We start from the raw sequence: 23,172 nt of genomic DNA on the forward strand, positions 1-23,172 counted from the left end.
ATGTTAAAAAAGTCATGTTCAAATGTTCAGAAATACATGTTCCTTTCACGTTTTATGTGGGTTTTTTTGTATTTTTTATATTAACTTCTTGGATTTTTTTTTTCAACCACTTATGAGTATGGAACCAAATATGGTAACTTAATTGACCATGATTTTCTACATAACAAAAATTTTTGAAAAAATTCACAAAAGTAATAGTCTTTTTAGGTCCTCCAATAACACACTAAGGTTGAAATTTTGAGTATTTCTATGAGAGCCCTATAAAGGCTTAAGTATAAGATAAGCAAATGACCAAATTCCACTATTGACAGAATTATATAGAACTCACGCAGAGCCAAAATTACACTCATTCATGCTGTCGTATTGTCATTCATTAAGTTATTGATGGAGTGACTGATGTTCACCACCACAGAGGGCCATTGGGCATTTCTTCTTTTAAGATTCTTTTCATAATATCTGTAATTTCTCAACGACGAGTCAGTGTTTCTGTCTGTCTGAGAAACATTTCCTGGCACACCTTAAGTTTAGTGAAATCCTTAGAGGGTGACGAACGCCAACGAACACAAAGTGCCTCTGAGTGACTGCCTTCATCACCTTCTATCGATGCGTTTCCATCCTGCTGGGAGTAGACTCTTCTCTGGATGCTGGTGTCTCCACAGGCCACGATTGGTCCCAGGAAAGGTGGGTAAAAAATGGAAATAACGGCAGGTAATCACTCACTGGGTGCTGTCACCACATCTTCAGTCAATCTACCACACTGGAATTGAAACAGAAACAAAATGTTCCACAATTACAGGCCAACACTGAAAGATGGGATTGCTAGAGGTGATGTTATACCTCTATGTCATTTGTGAAACTTTGAAAATATGCAGTGAGGGCGTCTACAGTGGCTCAACACTATGCAAAACAACTTAATTGCAGCATTTCCTTTATTTTGGCAGGTAGCTCTAATTATCTTTATTTTAACTTGTGTTTTCTCAGACAACCGCAAAAATGCAAATGCCTGGTGGCTGTTTATCACGTCCAAGAAACATAGTATGGCTGAATGTACCAATCCAAACATACCAGTTCTCATGGATACAAAGGAAAATAAACCAAAGAACAAGAAATTAAAATCATATAAAACCAGCATCCAAACAAAATGTTCCTGTTTTTTTGCTAAAAGTCGAATTCATTTCTAGTAAATCTTGAATCATTTCTGTTTCTTGGATGGAGGTTTAAAGAACAACTTTGAATTTGTTTGGACAAATCAAGCAAGTATATCAGCAGGAAGGCACACAAATACTAAGGAACATGCTGAAACTGTTGAGTGAATTAAAATATAGTACAATAAAACATTTTTATCACATTTGTTCATTGCTTTATCTCACAGATGAATGTTCCATATTCATTTGGGGATATCTGTGTCCAAGGAGGCGAGAATTCTACTCCTCAATTAAAACCAACATTATTTGCCTTTTTTTTTTTTTTAGATGCACAGAAATAAAAAATTAGCCATGATCACTCATCTTTTGTTTCGGCTTTCTTGTCTTTCAATTTCTCTCTCTAGGGTGGACTCTCAAAACCGAACTACCAATAAGCCTATCACTGCTTATATGTCTGCAGTTTCATTAAAGAATACAGATGCTTGAGGATGCTCTAGTATTTATTTATTTATCTATTTTATTTATTTATTTTTCTTTTTAAGAACTTCCACGCCTTGTAGTATTTTTGATACTTGTCATTTATGTATAAAAGCCCTGTTTGTTAACATTAAGCAACATTGTATGATTGTCATGTACCAAGTGAAAACTCCACTAAAACCTGAATTATAAAAAAAGAATACAGATGCTTTATTTAGTTTTTTATATGCAGATCTCTGCAGCACATCCACACCACTTAAATCCTACTGCCTCGCCACTCAGATCATAGCAGAAACATAATCTTACATAATCCCCTCCACATACATTATATGGTCAGTATTGCCAAGGGGTAATGAAAACAAAATGATTAATATTATGTTCCATTTGTGCAATTAGATTCTCTTAAATCCCACTCAATCGTGCATCGTGGACATTTAATACCTTACAGTGTTTATCTGCAGCACTGGTGCCCTCTTCTGGAATTGCTTGAGAGTTGCTTGTTTAGTTTCTAGTGTCCTTACATTGAAAAGAAATATCTGCACTTGTGGTGTTTGGGACACTGTGCAGATGCTGTAATTGACTAAAAATGCTAAAAACCTTTCCAACTTACATTAAAAAAAAAAAAAAAAAAAAAAAAAAAAAAAAAAAATATATATATATATATATATATATATATATATATATATATATATATATATATATATATATATATATATATATACATATAAAAGAAACTAAAAAAAAAAAATCCACTTACCTTTATGTTCAATGTGTTAAGTAGCCTGTTAGATATGCATGTTGGTCAAGCTCCCACATTTTAATACATTTTTTGCAAGCAGACAAAGTACAAGTAGACCACAAAATATGAAATGAAAACGTCCACCCCGTCACTGACAAATATATGTAAAAAATAAGTGACAGGGTGGACAGTTTTGGTTAAAGTTAACATTTAATGACCACATGTTCATGATGATGAAATGATGAAAATTTTGAAATGTAAATGTAAATACTAAAGGCTCTTTTAAAGTATGTTTACACTTCTATTGAAGACACTCAAAATGATGATGATGATGATGATCAGTGAATGCATCAACCAGATTATTTAAGGGGCGATTCCCCCAAAGCAACAGGGTGGACAACAATTTCAAGGACACACATAGAATGTTAAATATTATTATAAAAACAAAATATATGATCAAATCAAAAACTTGTTGAGTACAGTGACAACATCTAGAAAGAATTTTAATTTTTTATTTTTTTTTTCATTTAAACACTTATTAATCTCACTAAAGTTAGAAGGGCCGTGTGAGGGATATGAACAAAGCATGTATCAAATCATTCCCTCAAAGAAAATTGTGCAAAAATCACAGAGGTTTAACCTCCTAAGACCCAGATATGGGTTTTCTGTCCACATTTGTGGACAAGAGTTTCACAACTTTATACAAAAAAGAAAAGAACACTGCCCACCACAAAGGACATTCCATAAAAATTTTAAAAACTGCATCTGAAAAAACTGTTGCATCGTGATGTTTCCAATATGGGCTCTTATTTAATAAAAAACAAAAAAAAGCTTGTACTTTGCTGACATTTCCTGGGTCTTAGGAGGTTAAAATTGGGCTAAAACATGTGTAAGTGTTTGCCCATTCATAATAAAACCCCAGAATTTCATTATTTTGCATTTTTTTCACGGTGACAGATTCTGACTGGGGACACCGAAAGCACCTTATAGTGATGTTGACCCAAATACATGTACAGTCACAGTGGGTGTAGTATAGTATTAACTGCAGATAATACTATGTAATAATACAATATAAAAACTGCACTTTTCAGAACCTTCTGCTCTCCTCTGTATACTGCACACTTATGGCACGGCTACAAAAAGACATCCATGCACAAACTGGTGGCTGCTTATAATCACTCGATGAGGATGCTGCTGAGGGTTCCAAGACATTATAGTGCCAGTCAGACGTTTGTGGATTGTGGTGTTTGATGCTGTGCAGCTGCTATATGGCATTTTATTTATTCATTCACATGTAGAGTTACCAAATTATCTAACTCAATTGTACATAGCCCTGGTCTGTCCCAGGATTAGTTCTGTAAGGTTTACATCTAAAATGTGGTCTCACTGACGATTGAGCCATTATGCGTAAGTAATATATGGATTAATGCAATTTTTTTTTATTGTGTATATTTTAATTTTATTTTATGGGTTTTTGTGTCCTTAATAAAGCTTGAATGAATGAATATTATTATTGCAAACTGATAGTAACTCATTGACCAAAAGTGCATTAAAATATGACTAAACTGTCCAAAAGTGTAACACATGGCACATAAAGCCTTGGGTGTTGCACAGGTGTTTGTTATATTATGTCCACTCTGTATAAATGTCACACTGTTGATTCTGCAATATACAGAAACAGGGCATTGAGTTGAGCACATGTTAACCATTATGAAGTACGCTGCTTGTTGTTAGCATACAGATGTTTCAGCTTAAATTTGTGGCAGATTCAATTATCATTGCTGAGTAAGGAAATTTAACTTTTACCCTCAGCAAGTACAAAAAGAAGCATGCCTTATATACTTAAAAGAATAAATATATTAGAGAAACAATAAAAACCCTAAAACATATAAACCACAGGCAAACACTTACACATTCGTCATGCTACAACTCATTTAAGACTGATGAAATATGCATTTTCAAAGCTGTAGAAAAATTATAGGATGCTTAAGTATTTACCTGCAGGTTCAAGCATGTGCACTGTTAGGAAAACAATACAAATGTGATGATTTGGGAGAAACCTTCCTGCAGAATCCATGAATTTAAACAACAGTTTTACGGCGTGCATGTGCTTGATGAGTAAAACTTGATTATCCATATGTCAGCTCATCAAAGGAATGTGAGAACACACAGACTGTGTTCATTTCAGTCCCATGAGCCTCTTTGTAAACATCTTTCCCGAAAAACGAGTTAGAGATAAACATGGGCCGCTAAATCTAATTTTCTCAGACTAAAGCAACCACCCACAAAGTCAGTAAGAGTATTAGGAGATTTACATTAGCTGGGGAGGATTTATATGACAAGATTTCCTCCACATTAGAACAGAGTCCTTGTTAGAATGTACGGGTGTAAAAATGATAAGCTGGACTTTCTCTGAGGTGCAGAAATTCCCTTCATATTCATAAAAGGCTAAATCTGACTTAGCAGGATGTGCTTAATGCTAAGAAGTGGCGTTTTGTGTTTGTGAAACATGAATGGGACTGTATAATCCAGCCAGATATTCTGAATGAAACCAGCCCAGTTTATGGGTCGCTTTGAGGGTCTCAAAGAATCTGGCAAGGAAACTAGGTTGGTTCTGGCAAGTGAACTCTTTGGTATACAACAGATTTTCAGGATTCCTAAAGCAAATCATATACAATCAGGTCTAGTTTGTAGTTTGTCCAATCACTTTTTAGCATGGTTGTAATTCCTAAAAGATTAACGCAACATTTTTGTTAAACCCCTTGAGTTAAAGCTGAAAGTCCACACTACGATCACATCTTGATTGCTTCATTTCAGATCCACAGTGGTGGTGTACAAAGTTACAACATTTATGTCACTGTCCAAATACTTATGGGTCACTTAATCAGTTTTACCATTAAATATCACTTAACTCAGTATAGAAAGTCACTCCTTTTCAAATATGTATTTTATGTCTTATGTTTAAATTTGTTGTCTGTTTATTTATTTTCTCTTTTTTTGACATTCATATTCGAAATAAATACTTCAATCAATCAATTAAATGTAGACTTCTTTTTTTTTTTCATAGTTTATTTTTCTCCAACTTAATGACAGATGATCTCCAGTTGCAACATGGGAAATGTAGGATCCATGTAAGACTGAGACATATTTCAGAGTCATAAGATGCAGTAGTAGAAGAAATATATAATATAATATAAATATATAGAAATATAGAAATAATAGTAGTAGTAGTAGATATCCTTAGTTTGGTAGCATCAGTGTTGTCACAGTACAGTGGGGGAAAAACGTTTTTGGACACACCATGCATTTGTGATATATAGCATTTAAAATCACTCTTACGTCATTGACCTCTGCCCAGTATTGTTCCATTCTTTAAACCCACACGCTCCCTTCTGCACATGCTCTGTTCCATCAAGGTCAAAACTGAATGTTTCAGTAAAATAATGAAACACATCCAGTTCAAGACATCTTGAAACTGTCAATAATTTAGTTTTGTTATTTTATCTTGTTAACAATAAAAAAAAAAAAAAATAATAATAATAATTTGCATTTGTTTGTGCTTGTCTGATTCAGCCACACCTTTGAAACACAGAAAGGATTCTTCATCAAATAGTTCATATCTATATCTTAATATTTGAGATTGCGTACAATTTTAAAAATATCCCAAAACTTTTTTCCACAGCTATATATTACCATTGTAGATGCACAAGGTGAACCTACTTTAACCTGTTTTAAATCCGAATCCAAGATAATTATGGGGAAAGAAAAGAAGAAAAAACAATATTCTAGTACACAAATCTATGGACAACAGACAGAAATGAGCTTTTCTGCTCAATCTGGTGCATGTATCTTGTTCTTTGCAACTAATGCCAAAACACACTGTCCTGTAACTAAATAAATAAATACAAATACAATGTTCAGTTTTTAAACTTTTTTTTTTTCTAATATTTGATTTTTCTGTAGTTTGAAAATTTGTTGTGATGAAATCAGAGCTGTTAACTCCTCATAGACCTCTGAAATGTGAGCCAAGCACACATTTCTCTTTGTAAGATGTCAAAAGGCTGTATATTTAGAGTGGAATAAAGTTCTTCTTAACCTGTAGCTAGTTTTTATCCATGCAACTTGGAAATAGAGCCTTGTATTTAGATTTACTTCTGTAAGACGACAAAAAACATAAATATTGGAATTCACAAGTTTAACCTTTAACATTGGGTTGAATTTTGCATTATTCATTGTGTAAAGTCTTCGTCCTGTTATATCTTCTTGGGACCCAGCAATGCATTTTTGTCCTCTGTAGGGGACAAAAGTTTCACAGCTTTACTCTAAAAAAACAAACAAAAAACAAACAAACAAACAAACAAAAAAACATTGTCCACTGCAAAGGATATTCTACACAAAAAGAAGTTTCTGAAAAAATGGCTGAATTATAGTGTTTCCAATCAAGGCAATTATGTAAGGTAAAAAAGCCAAAACTTGCATTTTCCTGGGTCTCAGGAGGATATTCCACCACTGTTAATAAGTATATTTCTAAGTACAAACATTAATCTTTCCTCATCGTCTTGTTTTTTTTTTTGCTATTTTTGTCTTTGTATTAGTTTTTTTTCTGTTTTCATCCATAGTGAAACCAGTGCCATTAGCTTTCAGCAGTTCCGTCCTCCTCAGGAACATCATCTGGGCCTGTCCTTCATATGCTTATTTTTTGGGAGCCTTGTAAATAATGTGATTTATTTGCTCTGCTGCTTGCGACGTTTACAAAGGGGCTGATTGAATATTCGTTGTTTGAAAGTAGTGAAGTCGAGCCAGTACAAATCCAGTAGGATCTAAAGTCAACATAGAGTGTGAAACAGTGGAAGTCATTAACAAGTTGAAGCACGGAGCTCGTTCCCCGGAGGCCGATGAGAAAAACAAGCGAATTAATCTGCTACTTTTCTTTTATCAGGAGAAGGGGAGGATATGTTGGAAAGACCAATCAACTCTGCTTGCTAATCTTTCTTTTCCTGTCCTCGCTGTTGCCATCCACTTATAAAATCCTTCAGACCAGAGAAAGAAAACGGTGAATTACCTCAGACAAGAAGATAATGTTTTCACTACTGTATTTAGTCAATTTAATAAAAGATAAAGCAAAATCTACAGCACTGATTTTCATGAAATTTTGCAAAACTTAACCTTTACCTATGACCTTTATTATTACAGTAAGACTGTTTACACAAATGGATAAAAAGGAGGGAAATATAGGACCTGAAGTGGTTTGTTTGTAGCTCAATGATCATTCATTAATTTACTTTGATTTACAGAAAATAAAAAAGTACTAGTATTGATTAAAAAAGTACTGATTAAGCTTTTTTACTTGCTGTAAAATAGAAGTACCACAAACTCCCAATCATGAATTCTATAATATAATATAATATAATATAATATAATATAATATAATATAATATAATATAATATAATATAATATAATATAAAACATAAAATAATTTATAGACTATTAATTGATTCTGACCTAGATAAAATATAAAAAAGTTATCATGTTTGTTTTGACATGTTACATCCTTTACTTTGCTTATGTTATGTATTGTGTGTGTAATTTGCAGTAATGTATACACAAGGGATCGCCTTTTGTATTAGTCTGTTTAAGGTGGAATCAGTGTTTACATTGGGAGGGCACCAAATGTTGCAAAATAAAAACAATCGACAACGATGATTTTGCTACCAGGATAAAAATACATAATTTTACTGAATCAGATACAACTATTCCAAATCTGAAATCAGAATTTCTCCTGTATATCAGGTTTTTAATTCATGCACAAACCAATATGTAAGCATTAGCAGCATATTGTATCTGTACTTCAGTTCTATTAATTCTAAATGATCAAAATTCAGATGCTTTCAACACCTGAAAGGAAAAAATGATGCAGTCCAGAGTGACTCACAGCTTGGGATTTATTTGTGCAAGTGGTGCATAGAACCGATGGGCGACAGAATGTTGTTCGGAATTAATTTCCTCCACTTGCCACTTGATTTTTACAACAGGAAACTGTCAGAACCCACAAGCACAGGAGACAGTGTCTGAAACAGCCTGGAACAAACTGATCAAAGCTGATGGGCTCTGATACTGAGATTGATTATTAAGTAAATCTGACCAGTTTAGCTCATAGTATCTTAAGATTCTGAATATACAGTAAAATGCTATGGCGCCTACATCCATGTAAAAGAGAGCGTTAAAACTCTGGAATCAGTACTGTCGGTCTGTAAATGTTTCAACTGACTGTATGTTTTTCTATGTTTGCAAATACTTTTATTATTGTAAAACTGTAATGATGTGACTGTATTGCTACTGTCTTGACCAAGTCTCCCTTGAAAAAGAGATCCCCCATCTCAGTGAGACCATCCAGGTTAAATAAAAGTTAAATTAAATATTCACATAATTCAAAATCCTAATTTCAGATTTGAAATTAACATCCATGATTTAGTCAAAATCAGTTGTTTTTCCTATAATAATAGATGAAAGGTTTGGTGTTGTACAATGTAACTGAGCTCAAATGCTTTAAAACAGGGCTGTTAAACTCATCTTGGTTCAATGGCCACATTCAGTCCAATATGACCTGAAGTGGGTTGGACCAGAAAAATAATAACAGTGGAAAAAAAAATACAAAACATTATAATAATGTTTACATCTACAAAGTTTCATTAAAATGTGACAAACATGAACAACCTAAATTGTCTTAAAAAATGAAGTGCAATTTGACCACTTTTATGCCTCAGTTTAACATTTACAGATCTTGTAGATCACAGTGGATCTACAAATACACCAAACATTTAGGAACAGGCAGAATATTGGTAAAAATTGAACTGACTTCTCTTAAGACATTTCAGGTTGTTCATATTTGTTCAGATTATTCACATTTCTTGAGAAAGGATAGTTTCTGAATGTAAATATTTTCATGTAATTTACTTTTTTTTATACAAAAACAAAGAGAAAAACTTGGAATTGTCATTATTTATAGGTTATTATGATAGTATTTTACTGGTCTGATCCACTTTAGATCAAATTAGTCTGGGTGTGAAACCTGAACTAAAATGATTTTGACATCCTTGATTGTTAATATCTTCAGTGTAATTTTTGCATTTCACAAATTCATCCCATGGGCCGGATTGGATCCTTTGGCTGACTGGTTTTGGCCCGCGGGCCGTATGTTTGACACCTGTGCTTTAAAACTAAAGTAATGGGCCTGTTCTGAGATCATACGGTTTAGAAACTCCAGATATTTGTGTTAAAATGTGAGGTTTAAAAGTAAAAAGTTAACAGAAATATGAATACTCCAACAATGGACCAATTATTTTCTAGATATAGTTATGATGGAGAGGTCAGTGGCCTGGATGCATGCAGCCAGTCAAAAAACCCTTTAGTATGTGGGATTCTGTTTACATTATGGTTAAAGAAAGAGTGCAACATATTTGTCAGTGACTATCCTGATTACCTGTCTGTTTATATCTGTAAATTATATTCATTTTCATCTATATACATGTATTTGGTTTTATTAGTGGTTTTCGCATTTTGAGATCCAGGTTGGGTTGGTATGGGGGGGGGTCGCAATCGGTTCGGGGGGGGGTTACACTTTGTGTGTCACAAAATCTTGTATCATAAAATGTGAATTTCTTTCTTTTTTTGTATTGTACATTTGGAGATGCACAACGAAAAAAAAAAAACCATTAAAAAAAAAAAAAAACATACTCAAAAGTAAGGAGCACATGCTTGGAAACTGTGTGTTTATGCGGTACTTGTACTTTGATATGTCCCATCCCTGTTAATGATTTTGCCATATGAGAACTAGAGTGGACCTTTGGCCTCGGTGGACGTTTGTGCTCTGAGTGCCCTCATAGTGTTGGTAATTGTGTTGACATTATGTAAGAGTGTTTTGAGAGATGCTTCACACACTACATCTCTGTTCTCAGAGCAGCTCTGAGGAATCTAGGGAGTTCTCCCTCAATCTGCAAAACCAAAATGAAATCAAAAGCAAGGCACAGAACTAAGAAAAACGGAAAAGGTGGCAGCAACTTCAACATTCCCGTCATGTGATTCAGGGATGTATGCCCAACGCTGAGCTGCCAAATTTCTCAGACTGAGTGAGAGTTGTGAGTCATCAGCTAAAAGTTCACCTCAGCTGACCCTCAGTAGAAGGCTGTATTTACATCAGCCTCCACAGACCTTTTAATCTATGTCGTACCTCTTCTCATCACAGACCATTCTGATGTAATTTAACTGAAGTACCGATGTCTAACATGCATCCGCTGTACAGCTCAGTGTGGGAATGTTTGAATTCTAACAAATAAAGCAAACCAACTAAAGAGACTTCAGGGAATCAAGTGTTTGAAGTTATTTCGATTTGGTCATGTTCAGTTTTCAGATATTATCTCATTCATTCCAGTTTATGTTTAGACTCGTATTTCCTCATAGCAACAAAAATATATTGCTTGGGAAAAGAAAAACCTTGGCTCAATGTAATGTCCCCAAATGTGGATGTAATTAGTCTGATTTATTTACTAGTGGACAAGTCAATTTTGCATTTGCTTGTCAAAAACAAATACTCCTTTGTTATCTGACAGATTTATACGTTCTCTTTGCAGCCCCGCTAGTCGCTGCTGAACTGAAGGTTTATATCAGCCACAGTCATTCATAATGGAATCACACACACACATCCAGTGTCTCAGCTCTAAAACATCCAGGTCATGTGTTGAGTTTGTGAGAGTGGCACGTGATGTAGTCTGTCTGGTCTCTTTCTGGCGGGTTCATTTGCAATGTGAAGCCAAAGTGCTGATTTATTTGCTCCTCTGCTTCGGAGTCACGTGTGGATGAGTGGCAGGCACATCTATTTTGTTGAATGGAATCGTGACACAGATATCTCCATGTAGGTGGCCCCTTTACTGCAAACAGATGCCGAATGAGGTATGAATCCAGTCATCCTCGGTTAGAGCGTCCAAACACTAGATGGCAGTGTTTGTCTGTAGCTGATGAACATCTGGCTGAACATCTAGACTGGAGTTTCTCGCTGCCAGTGGCTCCAGAGAGATGGATGGACAGTCTCACAAAGATTTTTTACACAGTCACTGAGCTGCCAAAGACTCATAAGCCCCAAAGCTTATGTGAAGAAAGTCACATAGTGCGTAGACGGAAAGAGGCAACACACTCCTGCCCAGAACATGGCAGGGAAAAGGTGGTCTGGGGTGTTTTTATATAGTCAATTAAGTTTCTTTATTGGCTTTTTTCTGGAGCCTAAAAATCTAAAAAGGTTTAATATTTAACAATGCAAAAGGTTTGGCAATTCACCTTCCTCGTGCTGTGGCTATTAACCCATAAAGACCAAACAGCCACCGGTGACACAAACCATCTACCGATCTAAACTTTTAAATACCTGTTGATCCACTAATCCTATCAATACATGTAAATAATTGGTGTAAAATACAGATTGTCATCTTTTCATGGTCATCAGATATGACCCATTTGGACGTGGAAACACTGTCATCTTCTACAACATTGATTCACCAGTAAAACCCATGGAGTTGGATTAAGGACACTGGATGAAGACACTTGTTTTATGTTCAGTTAATGATAGATTTTACTGAAAAAGTCTCTTTTTCATCAGTTTTCACTGTTTTTGATATAACTCTCAACTTTAAGCTGAGCATTTACAAACATTTTCATGATCAGTGAATTAATCCTATAACAGCAAACATATCATATTTGATACATGAGTTTCGAAGCCCTCTACATGATCAGTGTGATATTTTTTTTCTTGAAAAACCTGATGTATATAGTTGGATACATGCAATACACGGATAATCCACCAGGGGGGAGGAATTCATTCACCTGAGGCCTTTCCAGTGACACTACAAGATCTTCATAAATGAGGAAGAAGGCAAAACTTTGCCAATTTTGAAAAGGAATTACCAATTTGTTAGAAATGTTTGTGTTATATTATGTTTTTGTTTAGTCAAAAATAATAATACTTGAGCATTGAGACCCGATGCATCAAATGTGGTACAAAATTGAAACTCATACATGGAAACTGATATTTGAAAAAAAAAAATTGGGGTTGTTCAGAAAGACCAATAAAGGCTCCAGTTTCAAAGAACTGGAATTTTCTGTCAGTGATTTAAAGGTTCAGGCTTTACAGGGTTAAATACAGGAAAATACTTGATTTATACTGATGAAATGCAAAATACAGATGATAATATTATAATAAATGGTGATAAATCACTTAAGAAATATTAAATACAGAGAAATTTCATTTGGGAACAGACAGAAGTAGCACTGGGTCTTTATGGGTTAAGGAAAGAATGGCTGAAACTTTCTGACTTTTGTGGGAAATGTGGTATGTTTACAGCATAATTACAGAAAAACAGTATGATTGCTGGCATGTGCAGTATTATAATGGATTTGGGGTGGAAAAAAATCAAATGTACACCTGTATGGAAGTTATTCCTACTAATGACCTACTCAGGATGAAATTTGGCCGAGCTCTGCAGGGAATTTTATCGTGTTACAGATGTCTGCAGACTAATAAGAATGGACGTGCTCTCTTTGCCACGTGTTATATAATGATAAGGGCAGGGGAAGCCGCTGTAATGGAGGGCAGGTGGAACATGTGGACTCAGATGTGATCGGATGTTAAACCTCAAAACAGTAGCACATAGTGTTTCTCAAGCACTTCTTTTGTGACGATAAGTTGTAAGAAAGTGATCCAAGGCATGAAAATAATATAGTACAGATATGTCATAATATGAATACAGTTAATAAAATTAGTAGATAAAGATTTGATAAAGACATTCATTGGTGGAAAAAGTATTCAGTAGAAGTATTTACATTTTCTAGTAAATGTAAAGACCTTAAATGTAAACATATTTAAGTATTTTGCAGTCATGCGTGGTAAAAGTGCCTGCCAGTGTTTATTACTATTATACATGATGATTTTGGATTCATTTTTACTGCAGCAGATGTTTAAGATTTAACCCATTTTAACTGTTTTATATACTGTTGATTGTTTATTCTAATGCATCATATATTACAAGCATTTGTTTCAGGTTTGTATCAATGCATATTCCAGGTATTCCAATTGTAATTCCTTATTTTATTTAGGGGCGGCTGTAGTTCAGGAGGTTGAGCAGGTCGTCCACAGACTGGATGTTTGCCTTAACAATAAGAAATACTTGGGACGCAGTAATGCAACTGATCCAAAAACAGTTTTCAAGAGTTTAATTCACATGAAAAGCTGGAAATTTTTCTCAACCCATGAAGAGACACTTAATCCTGCAGTTTATTGCAAATGTTCAAAGCCAACACCTTTGGAAATACATGAATGTCATTGGACAAGAAGGCTGAGGTGGGGGACTTAAGTCCACATTTTCATGACTCGAGACTTGAGTAAGACAGACAACTTGGCTTGACTTTGTTTTTATTTTTCTTGCAATTTATTGGTGAAACAAGACAAACGCAGTGATGCAGACACTGGTCAAGATGAAGAAATATGTAACTAATAAGAAATTAAAAAAATATGCAGATGAAGTTATACTTAGGTTTCATGTGTACGTATAAGTTTAACCCATTTGAGGTCGAATAAGGTTTTTTTTTTTTTTTTGACACCGTTGACTGTTAATATCTTCAGTGTCATTTTTACACCTCAAAAATTCACCCCACGAGCCAAATTGGAGCCTTTGGGGGGTAATTTTTGGTATGTTTGACACCCTTGAACTAAATGGTCAGTTGAATATAGTGGAATGAAAAATACAGTGTTTGCTTAGTTCCAGCTGCTGTCCGGTTGTGTTCATATTTTTGTCTTATCTACAAAGTGTGGCTTCAGTGACGGCTATGTTTAACCTTCTAAGAACATGAAAGAGTGAGAGGTCATCAATGTGACACGTGTGAAAGGCGGGGTAGGATGTGGATGTTTTCTATTACCGTTTACAACTGTGACAAAGGGCAACATTCTCTGTAATTGAATTAGTCCGCTCCGCAACATCAAACCCCCTCCTGACAAGAGATAACTCAGAACCTAACCTCCGTCACACCATCACAAGAGTACTAACTCTGGCATGGTATCCCTGAGCCTCAGCTGTCCTCTTCACATTTCACCTTTGACCTCTGGCAGTCACTCAAGCCTCTTTTATGTCCATATTTATATTTTACATTTTTATAATTATTTTCAGATATTGCGTCTCTTTTCATGCACTTGAGCGCTACTGGGAAACAAATGCATCATCAACCATCCCATTAACCATTTCAAATCAGGATGTGGAGCCCAGCCCAGGCCAGTAAAAACACACTTGTGTAACTTCACGGCATATGCACAGACCAAATGATGATAAAGTGCTCTCACATTAAAAAGCAGTACGGCACGTTTCTTTGCATGGATGGAACATGTGGCTGCACCGAGGTGTATTTATATTATTTTAGCGAAAGATTTATAGATTGAATTTGTCAAATGTGCTGTATGTGTTGGCTTGAGGTCTTTCAAAGTGTTCTGCACTTTAGCCACACAGAGCACGAAACTGACAGGAAATAGATGCATCTTTGTGCATGAAGGAAATGTGTGGAAAGGACAGGTCTAGGAGTGAGAACTTATAGCTTTGAACAGATTTTCAGTCATTGCTGAGAGGTTTTGCTATAAATTGCAGTTACACAATTATAAAGACTTTGGACAAACATCTTGGACAAGATATAGAAAAGCACTGGGAAAAAAATTCTACTTACATTTTTTATTGCACTGGGAAAGTATAAACAGAGCATAATATTTCATAGCTGTGCATTTCTATTTTGCAACTTTTCATATGACTATCTCCAATTCAGTTTCACACATTCAGAAAATTATGTTAATGATATTAGCCCTTGTAAACAATAAGAGATACACCAAAACTGCTCTGAAGCACAAGCAAAAAATGTTTTTAATAAATTTTGATCAAGCTATAATTTGTTAAATATGCAGATGTGGATCTTTTATTGTTTAAGACATTATGTACCTGAGAACAACTCCTGAAAATGTTATTCATTTGTCATGAACAGTTCAAAAGTAAGTTCAAAGTATTGTTGAAATTATTATTATTTTTTTTTTTAAATCAATTTCAAAGCTTAAGTATCTTAAAAACGAATGAAGATACAAGGCTAACATTTTGTATGGTGTTTACATAGACTAATAACATTATTTTCTGAAAGTATGAAGCAAAATGGAGATTGGTGTCATTTTTGAGCATTGTTTAAAATATTCTAAAAAACTTAATTTTGACTAGTTTTTTGGAAAACTAACAAAAATGGCTAAGGGGTGATTGATTATTCATTTACATCATTAACTTTTATGTTATTTTCATCACATGTACAACTGTGTGTTTAAGTCTTAGGCCACCATTAAGGTTTGTTTAATTTCAGTATATTTACTATATGTAGCATTTCTACATCTTAAAATCCCATGCAATTCAGTTCAGTTTTATTTATATAGCTCCAATTGTAATGTGTGGTTTTTTTCACGGAACTTTATATCTGTTTATGGGAACAAAAACAATACAAATCATTCAGCTATATAAATATTATAATAGCTATATGGGATCATGTGGAAAGAAAAAAATGAAAGACAATTCACATCTATAGAGGAACCATGAGGTATTTTGAAGGAAGCTTGGTTTAAAGCATTTCAACATGACATTAGAAAAGACAAACAACCCAAGAGAGTTCAACAGAGGTCACACTGAATACTGACGTTTGGGTGAAGAGCTCATTTAGTTCTATGTGTTTTGTCTTCATGTGTTTCTTCTGATTTTGTCTTTGTTTCATAAAAGAAGCAAGCATTTATACATTTGAATATATGTCTAAAAAAAATAAGGCGACCTGTGACGTTGGCATAGATAGCACTATATAACTTTAAATAAAAATGGAACTGGATGGAAATATGTAAATAATTAAGATATGTCAATCATCATCGTCATTCGTCTGAGTGTCTGAATTTAGTTTATTTCAAATATGCAACAAAACAAAGTAATTCAACTTAGTCCTTATAAATAAAACAGTTTGCAAGGAAACAAAACAAAAATCTATACATATTCATGAAAACAAAGTATGACTTCATTCGCACATTTGAAAAGGAGTGGGAGGAAGTATAACTTATTTAATCCCACCCCTTCTCCACGCTACAGTCTATCCTTTAGCCTCCTATCAGCAGAATATATGAAAAATCAGGTCCCTTGGATCTTTTGTAAATAGTTAACCTCACTTATTATCATCATATACACACACACCTATATTGACATACCAGAAAAGTAAAATACATACATAACAGTGGCGATTTCTCATAGACTGCAAGGGAAGCTCGGCTTTGGCTAAAATTACGAAAATTAAATGGTTAAATATGTACGGTTGTGTTGACATTTCACTGACTACAAATGTGTTAGAACACGTTCATCTCAAGGACGAGTTCGTTCAGAATCAGCTTTGTCACAAATCAATAGACTCGATTTTGTTCACTTCTCATCCATTTTTGTTGCGCTGTTTTCTCATACGATCTCTGCTCAGTGCATTTGCCTGTAGATGCTCAGCGTCCATGCACTTCAATGGGACTGAGTGGAACAGTTTTTTTCATTGCCTCAAAACTGGACGGTAATTGGATAAATGCCACGATGTTGTCCTGCCCCCGGACGCCCGGCGTCTCTGGGGGTTAATGGAGCTGTGGGCGGAGCTCGGCCGGGCTGGACACCGGGCTTCCACAGGCTGATTGGAGGATCGGTTGAAAGGCTGAATCCCGTTTGACTGACAGCTATTTTGAGATCTACTCCTTCACTGACGCAGTTCAGTTTAATACCGTCGCACATTCTGCTGTGAAATCGAGAAAGAAACCACTACGAAATTACTCGTTCATTTCTTGCACTGTAAATAAAACACACTCGTTGTACTTCCTTGTTTCAATTGAACATAATTTCAGCGTTTTCTTGTTTACTTGGTATGATAAGGTCACTGACCATTTTCTTAAAAAGGAATGGAGGGCCGAATGAATGTTTACATAACTTGACCATTTTTTTTATGTAAGCCGACAATGAGCTTCCCCTCTCTGAAAGACAAGCAGCCGCCACTGATACATACATACATCCTTTACTATCAAAGCAGATCATTTCCACTTATTGGAGATCATGGTTCTTGTTTGTAAAATGCTATTTTGTGGGATTCAGTATTACTGTGATTCATATTTAAATCTACAAATAAGTCTTTTTTTATTGAATCAATGCAGATGATAAAAATGCCACATCACACAGACATATAAAGCAAAAAGCATCCTGAAAAAAATATGTAAGCCCCGAGCTCATAACTGGAGCTGTAATGTAATTAAATCATTCAGTTTAATCTGACATGACTCTTATATTGTTGGAGTAGTGTATATACTGGATAGACTTGTCTCTTGACTGAAATTCTTCACACCTCCAGAGTCTCCAAACAACACCAGTTAGACTTGACAGCGGTGACAGTCGACAGTTTACACATTATCCTGCTCAGACTCAGAAATCCTTAAATGCGTTCAGTTTCCCAAGGCTTTGAACTATACACTTCTGCACACACTCACACAGGTTGTTTGGAGAAGCAACTTGTTTTAAGTGAAGATAACTGTGCCTCAGGCTCCACAGAAACTGTCAGACCTATGCAATTTCCATTTTAACCCCATTCCGTCTTTGCTCTCAGTCAGCTGAGGCACTTTTAGTAACCCCAGAATCCCTACATCCAAACTTACAGGCCAAAAGGAGACATGCAAGAGCAGCTGCATACAGCAGGTTAGTTGTCCAATTCCCAGAAACCAGAGATGGAGTCAATATTCCACCCATCTATATTCAACTGACGTTATGCATGCATGAATAAACTTTACAAATGTCTTCTGAAAGAGGGATGTGCATCACTGAGTCCACTAAAAAGTCTTTAATTTCCAAAATAGGACAGGAAGTGGGTGTCAGACTGTGCAACACAGCAGGTATTAGAACAAAGCACATCAGAATTTTTCTAAAAAAATGCCATCCTGACATTCTCTAACCCCATTAGAGCTGACTTAAAGTTCACCTGAACAACATAAACAGAAATGTTGAATTGTAATGACAATGTTCACAGTTGAATTTTTGATCTCACTCATGGTCACACTGTTAAAAGCTAAGTGCTACAACTTCAAGCAGCTATATGTAGTATTTCTTCTGCAGTAGTTCTCATTACAGTGTTTAGAATAAAGAGCTCTAAAGATCTGCCAAAGACGCCGATGCACCGGATTGTAAAGATATAAGACATGAACTGAATATATTTACACAGACAGCCCAATACATTAATGCGACCACAAGAGGGTGTAGTGAGTCACTCTGCTGGTCTTCCATGGTGAGGAAAATTAACACCGTGAGACCTTTGACCAAAGAAAGTGATGAGATGGGATGACAACCATTAAAGGTGTGGGAGACTTTCGTCACCAATTTTTCATCCAATCTGTAAAAACCCAGTCATAGCCTAAGTATCACGAATCCGTAAGTTTTTCTGTGATTACTCACCTGAATCTCTTTCCTCACAGTGAACAATTTCGAAGTGTCATCCACCATAAACAAACCATTTGTTTACAAACAGAGCCGGTAGGTAACTCAGGCATCTTTGGAATTTTGTCGCGACGTGCATTGTGGGAAGCGGAAGTTCGCACAGCCTCCTGGCAGCGGCAGAGGCAGTGCAACTGTATGATATTATATGGATGAAACAAAAACGGCACGGAAATGGCTGAAACGTGGAAACGGCTGGAGGGAAGCGGAGCTCCAGCCGTGTCCGCATCGTGCTTGTTGCAGGTGCTGCTGCCAGGCAGAGCTCTGCTTGCTCCGCTTCCCTCCAGCTGTTTCCACATTTCAGCCGTTCAGTTTCAGTTTTTACCACAACCGCTGCTGCCAACAAACAGTTATGGCGTACTCGGAGAAAAATTATTTGAAAGTCTTGACCTTATATGTGCAAATATTGTGACATAACTCATCACAGACACAACAAATTAAGAAGGAATTAAAATGGGTTGTACAAATCCACTCGATTTTTGCCAGAATGAATATGAAGATAGCTGTGCAGCACCAGGAGGGTTCTAATTCAAACTTTATGAACTATTAGGGTCCCCAAATACACAAATGTACCAAAAACTAATAAAAGTAGGTTTAGCAAAATACAACCCCTTTAAGGTCTGACTTTTTTTCTGAGTTTTCACCCTCCGAAAACTGAAAACCCAAAAATAATTGTTATATGTAAATACATCAAATTACCTAAATTGTGAAAAGCAGCAAATTGCATGAAATAATATTATGTCAAGATTCATATTATTAATAGGTGAGAGACAAAATATGTATTCTTTTATGCATTTATGTGTGAATGTTTGTGGCTATAGAATACTACATGAATTGTTTATGTTATACATGACAGTCATGCACAGATGGTTGTTTACCGGGGGAGGTAATAAAGAAGAGTCATGTCTGAGAAGCTTTGACATCTTAAGCTATTCATAGCAGAGCCTGGTACTGTCAGAGTGTTCACCTCCATGAGAGACCTCCACCTCCCTCAGTGGGAGGCGTGTGTGTGTTTCCTTCATAAAACATTGCAAGCCAGTTGGAAAAAGATCTCATTTGGCTACTTTCTGGATGCCTCCCCACCGGCGCTACGTGCCTGGCCGGACAGCTCCACGGCATTTTATGAGGGGCGCTTCCATCTGCACATTCAGGTGCTAATCTCTCTGGCTCAGTTTAGTCTCAAACAGCGCAGGCATTTAAAAACAACGCTGGTCCAAACTACAGTGAGAGAAGGCAGATACACTGACCATTGTGTCAGCAACTGGTCTGTCAACCCTTCAAGTCTGATGGAAAGTCTCCTCATAACAAAAGAAACACATGTGTGTATCATGTTCTGCACTAGAGTTTCTAATTATCTTACCGTACTGCAAAGAGCAAGAAGCTGAGCAGGGTTCTGGGAGTGTCATCAGAAATACTGTATGTTATATACCTTCAAAATCTTCTTCTTCTGTAACATTTTTAGCTACAGGCATCATGATCAGATTTTAACACAGTGTGGATTTTAATGGACAGCTTAACCCATATTAACCCATAAAGACCCAGTACTAATTTTGTGGCACTTCCCAAATGAATTTTTCTCTCTATTGAACCTTTCCTAAGGGATTTATCACTATTTATTTTAATATTATCCTCTGTATTTTGCATTTTTAACTGTAAATCATGTATTTTCCTATATTTAATTGCTGTATTTTATTTAAATGCTCATGAAAACTCAAAACATTTCAAAGGTTATTACATTAAAATGGAGAAAACTGAGTTAAAAGTGTCTTTTTCAGCAAAGAATTCAATAACTGAATGGAAAACCAAGTGTGTCCATCTACTGTTATTGATCCAACTCCAAGGGTTTTACTGGTGAATCAATGTTGTAGAAGATGACGGTGTTTCCATGTTCACTACGGAGCCTCTGAACAGCCACATGGTTCATATCTGATGACCATGAAAAGATGATAAACTGTATTTTACACCAATTATTTACATGCATTGATAGGAATAGTGGATCAGTATTAAACAGTTACATCAGTAGATGGTTTTGGTCAACAGTGGATGTTTGGGTCTTTATGGGTTAAATCTCTCATCACATGCAGAACCATTGTTTTTCCAATGTGATTTCACTTGTATACAGATAAACAATTTTTTCAAAGAGGCTCTTTTTTTTTAAAAATAAATTTTAAAAATACATTGATGCCCATAAAGCTGTAATAAAATATTTTTTATCCAACCCTAATCTTTCTCATGAAATGATTGTGAAAATGTAATTAATTCTTGATAAAGGAAGTGTAAGTGGGGCTCAGTATGCAATCATTGCAACAGGTCAAAGGTGATTACTGATGTGTATAAATAGGAATAAAAAGAGGAATTGTGTCTGAAAACAAAATTAGGGGCAACAGTGTATAAAAAAGAAAGTCTATTATCATTGTAAATTTAAACATTTTTTATTTTCTAATTCTAATTTTTGTATAAATACCAAATTTCTTTCTTTTCTCTTTATATTTCATTTCTCACTTGTTTGTGGTTTTTCCACCTGTCTTTTCTCTGCACTTGCTTGTTGTATGTTGCTGCTGTTTACTGTGAAATTTCCTCACGGTGGGATAAATACAGTCGTATCGTATCATATTGTATCATACCGTATTGTATCTTATAGACAGTGTAGCCTCATCATAATTCCAGGTTGTTGTTGTTGTGGCCACTGAACCCTATTTATTATTCTACTGCACATATGCCATATGACAAGAGTCTATATGTAACTCAAAAGTAACACAGGAGTCATGTAACACATTCCAATTCTGAGACAGTAATATTGTAAGGTAAGGAATTACTTTCAAATAACAGAAATAAGTAATCTGTAATGGATTACAGTTTGGAAGTAACTTGCACAACACTGTCTGTAGGGCATCCAGTCACTATTGAATAAAACAAAAAAGAAAAGAGAGATGTTTCTGTAAAATTTCATCCATCCTCATCAAAACTATCTGGATGAAATTAAGCTCTGGATGAACCTGCAAAATTCTGTCCCTTCAACCAAAATCAATTTCATGCAAGTTGCTTTGCTGCACTGTACGTATGTGTCAATAAAGGCTCTTAATTAGTTTGATGGATGACAAATCCTAAACATTCCACTCCCCTGACTCCTCCTCTTCTTCCTCCTCCTCTCTTGCTGCTGTACTACACGTCCACAGCTGGACTGTAACAAGGTTTCCATTGCTCTTTCACTCACCCTTCAATTCCTAACAAGAGGTAATAGGACACACCTGGAGAGAGCAAGAATCACGGACCATTTCACCAAAAAATATCTGACTACAATTTGAGGCGAAATGCAGAGATAAAGAGAGTAAACAGCTGAGGGGAGAGGGGGCGAATGCATTTGCAAACTATGTGAGCATGTGGACCGAACAGCTCTGTCAATAAACCACACAGAAATATCAGGAACAGACTGTAGCTCCACTTCAGCTGGAATGCTCTGTCAAACTGTGTGAGCGTGAGGATGAAAAATACTGGAGCGTGGGTTCAGACCGGGTCCTCTTCAACACACCAGGGGTGAGACTGTGTTGCTCCAGGTGACCGGCACATTGCGCTGGTTCTCCTCTAGACATCACAAGCTACTGATCGAAATGACCCAAGCAGCAAAAACACAACAACATGCTGAGCAGATGTGAGAACGCTGCCCAGAGGCTCAGCGGGCTGCTGGAATAACAATCAACCGCACATCAACACAAGGCCATGTGAAGAAGAGGAAAAAAAAAACACAGCCGATCACGTTCTCAGCTGCATGCCGAGCTCCTGTGCCGAAGCTAGGAAAGGTCACCTGATACAGAGTTAGAGGACAACCAAGTGCTCCTGGCTCATCACACAAACCTCCATCACTTTCAGACTGAAGTTCCAAATGTCTGCTGCATTGTCCCTGTAGTCAAACAACACCACAACCATGTGTTTAAATCCCCGTCCACATCACGTGTGATAGTGATCATCATGCTACCACTTTAGAAACCAATGAGAGTTAATGTGTTTAGTGCTGAATGTTTAACCCTTTAACATCCACTCTGTTTGTGAAACCCATAAAGACCCAACCATCCATCACTGATCAAAACCATCTACTGATCTAAAATGTTTAATACCTGTTGATCCACTAGTCCTATCAATACATGTAAATAACTGGTGTAAAATACAGTTTGTCGTCTTTTCATGGTCATGAGATATGACCCATTTGGACGTTCAGAGGCTCCGTAG

The sequence above is a fragment of the Sphaeramia orbicularis genome, chromosome 24, assembly GCF_902148855.1.
Source record: "Sphaeramia orbicularis chromosome 24, fSphaOr1.1, whole genome shotgun sequence".
In the NCBI taxonomy this organism is placed as follows: domain Eukaryota; kingdom Metazoa; phylum Chordata; class Actinopteri; order Kurtiformes; family Apogonidae; genus Sphaeramia; species Sphaeramia orbicularis.